The sequence below is a fragment of the Castanea sativa genome, chromosome 6 (genome assembly GCF_040712315.1).
Source record: "Castanea sativa cultivar Marrone di Chiusa Pesio chromosome 6, ASM4071231v1".
NCBI classification, from domain to species: domain Eukaryota; kingdom Viridiplantae; phylum Streptophyta; class Magnoliopsida; order Fagales; family Fagaceae; genus Castanea; species Castanea sativa.
Window position 1 is genome coordinate 31661284 of NC_134018.1, and position 7980 is coordinate 31669263.

Genomic DNA, 7980 nt, shown 5'->3' on the forward strand with positions numbered 1-7980 from the left:
CCAATTGGGCTTTAGTGTGTGGCTTGGAGTGGGACCAAAAGGGACCAATAAGACACTAGCTCCAATGGGCCTTGGGCTTTTCCGTCAACTCTTGACAAGCCCAAAGTTACCATTAATTATATTTAATACCACTATATAAATATAATTGCACTCTAGGCCTTATTAATAAATTATATTCCAAGACTTTATTATGCATACAACCCCTTCATTAAAATATTCGTAATAATCCAAAGTCATGAATATAGACTGCCACTTTCAAGATTACTACATCTTAATCCTTGAGTACCCGGTTTAATCCTTTATGTTATTCGTCATATATTTATGAAATCCAATTTCATAAATATATACTTTAGTAACTCCTTACTAAAGTGGTTGGGCCCAACACTCTGAATAACTAAATCCATTAAACTTATTTCAAGGGAATATTTTGTATCTCCATTAAGAGACTATGAATTCCATCTTGAGAATATATGTTCCATCAACACTAAATGCGAATGCCCAACATACTGAGGTTTTGACCGTAACTAATAGATCTCACTCCTGATATATCAAAGCAACTTACATCTCATGATCAGGTCCATTATTCTCTCAGGATTTAGAGTTGATGTAAATAGAAGTCGTGAGATTTATTATTCATTTGACAGTCGTTAGGAGAATAATAAATCTCACAGCAGTCCAGTTCAATATGTCTTAACTCTTAAAACATATCAACATACCAACTAGAAGTCTCCACTTCCATGATCAAGACAAATCACCTTAGTTGATATGTTATAGTCTTCGCAAATGAAACGCCCAATTTTATCACCGACTACGAACTAAACTTCTGAGTTTACAAAGAACTTGTGATTTATATCTTCTGTGACTTTTCACATAAATCACATACAATGCATCTCATGGACTATGATAATGTCTAAGTTCATTTATAGATAGTCTCATATAATTAAACAATTTAATTATTAAATACATGCTAATAAATTGGATTTTACGGCATAAACCCCAACACACACTTCATTGACAATGCTTCCTCCTCTCTGATTTTTAGTTTGTCTAAACACTGAAGTAAGGTTCTTGTCACTGCACAAAGAAAGAGGAGGTATGTTGGGTGTACCTTAGGTGGGCCTTCCAAAGCATTCATGCAATATAACCTGGCATTTTCAACCAGTTGGCAGTATGTTAGAAATGCATTTGCAAATCTCTTGTGGGATTTTAATTGTGAATTTACTCTTATAGCTCTTCTACACATGATAGCTCTCTTGTTTACATGCAAAACAAAAAGAAAAACGTATCTAACCATTAACAGAGGTGATCATTGCCAACAGGAACCACAAACACTACATACCATGTGCTTGTCTGTGCAGTGTGTATGTGTGAGTGAATATTCTTTGCATCCAAAAAAAAAAATTGTGACCCTAGTTGACACTTAACAATTTTGACTCTCGTTTGGGGAAGCTGCCATAACATTTTACTCCTATTCACAATATCCCTAATTACATGATACTATCACTTGCAACCTCATCTGTCCCAAGATCCCAAAACTTCTACCTCTCTCTCTCTTTCAGACACAAACATACTCAAAAGTATTAACCATCCTGTTTATTCAGAAAAATCTGGAATAAAAACCAAAATAAACTTATGGGTGACATCTTAAAGGGTGGGGCTGGGGCAGAGGTTCAATTCATATAATTTTCTGAAGAGGAAAAAATAAATATGAACTAGACATCCTAATGAATCTAAAAGACGCACTTAAATTCGTTCATAAAAAAAAAAAAAAAAAAAAAAAAAAAAAAAAAGACCCACTTAAATTCCTACCATATTTAACATGAGTGCTAACTATGCAATGTACTTGCCATGAAACAAATGCTTATGCACTCAGTTTTTAATTGCCTAGGCTTAAAGTGAGTGCAAACCAATCAAGGCCTCAGCGATCACCGCCATTTAATACGTTCCCAAAGTAGCAGTTGTAAAACTGCAATTTCCATTTCCTTTTCCTTTTCTACAAAATAACGAGAAATTTTGACAAATCTGAACACATACAGTGGATGTAGGTGGGATTAGCTAGACATTGGACAAATTACAATTCAAGTACAAACCGCTGCCTCCCATCATCTGGATTTTTATGTAAAGTCGTTGGCCTGAAAAAAGTCATTCAACGCAAAGGGAAAGAACCTTAAACTGTTAATTCCTTAATATCCCATTACAATCATTAGGACAAATTTAAAACTAACTTACATAATTAACAGAAAAAACTAACAATTACCCATGAATTCTCTCAGAATTCCATAGATTTGCTTGCTGAGAAAAAATTTAAAATTTTTTTAATAATCCAACAAAATTTTGAATGTCATAATTGTTTGCTATTTGCCTGAGAAAATAAAAAGACCCATTAATAAACTAAAACTAACACAACTATTACGACTTAAATCAGCTGAGTTTTTCCCTACTTATTCATGGGATTCATATAAAATTAGAAAATAAAAAATAAAAAAATTATTTGCTTTATTTAAAGGAAAAAGAAGAAGGGCGAGATGATTACAAGGAAGGAGTAGAGGCTTCATCATCTTCTTCTTCTTTAATAGAGGCCATTGATTGAAACTGAAGCCCTCTTTCACTATAAGAAAAACAAAAACATATATATATGAGAGAAAGAGATCGCAAGGATTCTATCTCTGCTTAAAAACACTTGTGTCTAGAGAGAGAGAGAGAGAGATATTAGAAAACCCCACACCCACACCACATCAAAGACCACCACACAACCTAGATCAACCCACACCACAAACTGTCACAAACCTAAATCAACCCCACCATGACAGACCACCCCAAAACCACCGACCAGAGTGAGAGAGAAGAGAAGGAAACATTGAAAGAGATATACCTTGAAAAGATTGCAAATCGGCGGCAGGATAGGCTTTGTCGGTGGCGGCACATCAAGCTTGATCGGCAGTGAAAGAGAGTAGGAAGGGTTGAGCTATGGATCACAAAATTTTCCACCTTTACAATGACAGCGATGCTAATATATCACCACAAAAATAAAAGGGGTGGGTTGAAGGTGAGGGTTTGGGAGTCAAAGAGAGAGAGTGAGAGAGAAGGTGAGAGATCGGGTTAGAGATCAGAGAGTAGTTTAGGGTTTTTTTTTAAAAAAAAATTTATATTGAAACAAAGCCGGGTTTAATATAACGCAGCTTCAGACACGTTTAAGCTGCGTTTAGTTAAACGTAGCTCTAAGCATCTGTTAAGCTGCGTTTAAATAAAAAAAAGTTTTGGAAAAATGGGGTGGAGAGCCGCGTTTTTAAAAACGCGACTTCAGTCCTACCCACTTAAACACAGCTTCAACATTTAAAAACGCAACTTTAGGGGAGGTTTATAGCCACGTTTTTAAAACGCAGCTATACATTCAGGGTGGAGTTGCGTTTTTCAAAAACGCGGTTCAAAGCTGACCGTAGCTGCGTTTTTGTAAAACGCGGCTTAAAAGCGCTTTTTTGTAGTGTTTGTGGTATGTATTGGAATGGAAAGGAGACTATCGAACAACATAAATGGATGTAAAAATTTATGGACTACAAGAAAATTAAAAGCTAACTTTAACGGTGGAAGAGGAACTTAATCTGCCGTAGCAGAGAACAACTTTGAACAACATTTGTAAGAGTGTTTGTAAAAAATGATAGAATAGACGAAGATATTGCAGCGCGGCGTTTATGATGACTGTGCTATGGAATGTTCAAGGTTTGAACGTTTGTTGTAGCAGTCAGTGAAAGATTTTCTTAAGGGCAAAAATGGGCAAATGCCCATTTCGCACAAAAAAATGGCAAATGCCCTCTTTCCCAAATTAATTAGGGAAATGCCCCTATTTTGAAACTCGATTTTCTCAAAATCGAGTTTCAAAAAAAAAAAAATTTGGAGCACTATAGCGACGTTTTAAGGACCTATAGCGGCATTTTGTAACTCGACCTCCATGAAATCGAGTTACATGCAAGTTTTTTTTTTTTTTTTTTTACCTATAACTCAACTTCATGGAAGTCGAGTTACAAAATGCCGCTTTAGATCCTTAAAAACGTCACTTTAGGCTCCTTAAAACGTCGCTATAGGGCTTAACTCGATTTTGAGAAAATCGAATTTCAAAAGAAGAGCATTTCCCTAATTAGTTTGGGAAAGGGGGTAACATACTGTTTTTTTTTCATGAAAATGGCAAAAGCCTATTTTGGCCTTTTCTTAAGAAGAAAACTAATTCTACTATTGACTAAAAAAAATACTGATCCAAGTAATTACAATGCCTTTTTTGAACTAAAATTGTGAGTTAAAAATACGATTTCAGTTTTAAAATCATGTCTTCAATTTACAATTTTAGTTCAAAAAATTAAGTGTGTAATAGAATATTTGTAACAAATACTACCATTGAGTAACTATGCTAACCGTGCCTTTAATTAAAGGCTTAAAACTGGTTATAGAAAATCTCTCCTCTAATAGTCATGTCGTCTTTTTACAATTAAAATAAATAAATAAAGGCCAAACAACTCCTTAATGACTTTTAACCCTCCCAATTATAGCTGCACAAAAAGAAAATAAAAGTAATAATAATAAGTTAAGCTATAGAATTATTCTCTAATATACTTATATACATTGCATAACTATTGAAAAAGTACAAAGCTCATACAATGGAGAGTACTTGACTAACAATTAACAATAATCAAAATCTGTTAGTAAAACATCAACACATGCATATGCATCAAAACTAAATATTGCAATTATTTTATTATACGGTGAAAACTCACTTAGTGCATAAAACACTTGAGAACGTTTAGACCCAAAAACAAAATTTCCAATACAAGCTTATATTAGGATTTATGCCCTTAAATCCTATTGTATGATGCTATGTATGATATTATGTATGACATTGTGTATGACTTATTATTGTGATTAATAAAATTGTTTTATTATTATCTAAAATAATAGTAACATGAATATTTGGACATTATCATATAGTCCATGAGATGCATAGTATGTGATTTATGTGATTTAGTTACAGAAGATATAAATCACAAATTCTTTGTAAACTCAAAATTTATAGTTCATAGTCGGTGATGAAATTGGGCATTTCATCTGCGAAGACTATAACCTATCAACTAAGATGATTTGTCTTAATCATAGAAGTGGGGACTTGTAGTTGATATGTTTTAAGAGTTAAGACATATTGAACTGGACCACTGTGAGATTTATTATTCTCTTAACGACTATCAAATGAATAATAAATCTCACGACTTCTATTTACATGAACTCTTAATCCTGAGAGGATAATGGACCTGATCATGAAGTGTAAGTTGTTTTGATATATCAGGAGTGAGATTTAAAGTAACGGTCAAAACTTCAGTATGTTGGGCAAAACTTCAGTATGTTGGGCAACCACATTTAGTGTTGATGGAACATATATTCTCAAGATGGAATTCATAGTCTCTTGATGGAGATATAAAATATTTCATTGAGATAAGTTTAATGGGTTTGGTTATTCAGAGTGTTAGGCATAACCACTTTGGTAAGAAATTACTAAAGTATATATTTATGAAATTGGATTTCATAAATATATAATGGATAACTTTAAAGGATTAAACCGGGTACCCAGGGCCTATTGAAGCTAGTGTCTTATTGGTCCCTTTTGGTCCCACTCCAAGCCACATACTAAAACCCAATTGGAAAGGTCCAATAGGCCAGTCCAATTAGATAATCCGTTAGTTATAAAGGGGGAAACATACAAATTTTTTTTTGTGAAATAAGAAATGGTTTGTAGTGAAAATGAGACACACTTTCATTCTCCCTTTGAAAACTGATTGAAAGACCACACATCTTGGACGTAAAGTGAAATTGAAGTGAAGATTAAAAGTATTCCTGAGTACTTCAATCTTTGGTTTTGAATTTCACCACACCAAGGTACGCTATCTTGTTCTTAAATCTGAAATTTACATAATGCATGTTATCAATCATGAATGAAATAGATCCTTATTTATTGCTTCCGCTATGTGTTTTATATAAGATACAAAACTAGATTTAACCAACAATTGGTATCTAAGCCAGGTTTTCATCTCATGATTGTATAATATGTGATTCAATTTTAGAATTTGAGAAAACCGTTATCTTTGTGTTTTCAAATTTCTACATAAAGATATTGTTCCATAAACCTTGTGTGCATTGATCAATATATGCAGTATATTGTTTTTGCATTATACCAAGAGTGCATGGATGGAATAGAAATCTTAGTTTGTAATATATATATATATATATATATATATATATATATATATATATATATATATATATATATATATATTGCAAGTGGGATTGAATGGAAATTATAAAGCTTCATCCTATCCGTGTATAAATATATATGAGTTTACAATGCATTTGTTTGTTAAGTCACTGTTTCGGGTTTGGAAGTTTTTTATTTCATGGCCCACGGATTGCAATGCTTTTTGGTAGTTATTCATTATTGGTGTAACCATTTTGTAACTACCATATGCATTAATCATGTTGATTGTACCGCATGGCCATCATGCATGTAATCTTAAATAATGCATGGATTGCATGGCTTGAATTTTGATTGCATGGCTTGAATTTAATTTCAACGTGATGGCCATCTTTCATGTTGTACACCAAGGATTTTAACAATATGAAGGTTATATATATATATATATATATATATATATATATATATATATATATATATATATATATATATAATATGTAATAATTATATATTACATATATTAATTTGTATATTATATTATATATTATATAATATGGATTTTTATATGTAATAAGGGTTATGTTTTTCACGTGTCTAGCATTATTATGGTTCTTGACCTTAAAAATCTTTATTTTAAAATATCTAGTGAGAGAGAGATACAAGGATTGGATCTTACGGCCTCCATTATCGGTTCATAGTAGTGTGGGTAAACACCTTGTCTTGGCGTATATGCCTCGCGATCCCAAAGGAGGGTGTTTATTTCATAGTACTACAAGATTGAACTTACCTGTTCAAAGTAGTGTGGACAAACACCTCGTCTTGACGTATATGCCTCGCGATCCCAAAGAAGAGTGTTTATTTCATAGTACTACAAGATTAAATTTACCTGTTTAAAGTAGTGTGGACAAACACCTCGTCTTGGCGTATATGCCTTGCGATCCCAAAAGAGGGTGGTTTGTTCCATGGTACTACAAGTTTAAACACTATAAAAGGGAGATGAAATGTGGCTACACATGACTCTAGATATGGTGTACACTAGACTAAGTGTAATATTAACCTCCCAAAGGAGCTATGTCATTATTACTTAGAGGCTAAAGGTAATACGGCATATTGTTAGTGTTTGATAAAAGTTATCATGATAGCACTAATAATGAGAATAGTTCTCAACCAATTAATGTGTTTATAATAAACTTGCTACCAAGGAATTATAGACATGGATTGGATTGTCGTGCATATATTATTTTATGGTTTTATTAAGGTTCCATATTATATGTTTATATGCTAAATTGATAATGTCCAGTTTACTTATTATATTCACGTTTATTATTTTTAGATTTAAATCATGGCATCATTTAGCCCACTTGTTGCTATTCTTAATCAAAACAAATTGACTGGATCCAACTATGTTGACTGGAAAAGAAATTTGGACATTGTTCTTACTGCTGAAGAGCACAAATATGTTCCTACTCAACCATGTCTTAGCTTTCCTTCATTAGATGTTCCTCTTGAGGAAAAACAGCGATATGATCGTTGGCAGAAATCTAATGAGATGGATAAGTGCTATATCCTAGCATCTATTTCAAATGTTCTACAGCATCAAATGCAGAATGTAGAACTTGCTTCGTATATAATGCATAGTCTGAAGAAGATGTTTGGTGAGTAAGGTCGTTCTACAAGGTAAGAAACTATGAGGCAAATTTATAATACCAAAATGGCTGAAGGAAGTTCAGTTAGGGAGCATTGTCTTAGGATGA

At 33.0% G+C, this 7980-nt stretch overlaps 1 long non-coding RNA gene across 1 annotated transcript; it reads right to left on the bottom strand.

Moving 5' to 3' along the window:
• Positions 1-2087: 2087 nt before the first annotated feature.
• Positions 2088-2993, bottom strand: LOC142639172 (uncharacterized). Its single transcript, XR_012845139.1, has 3 exons — positions 2873-2993; positions 2534-2608; positions 2088-2132 (listed from the first exon to the last, which is right to left on the bottom strand). It is a non-coding gene; the product is annotated as an uncharacterized LOC142639172 (long non-coding RNA).
• Positions 2994-7980: the final 4987 nt, after the last annotated feature.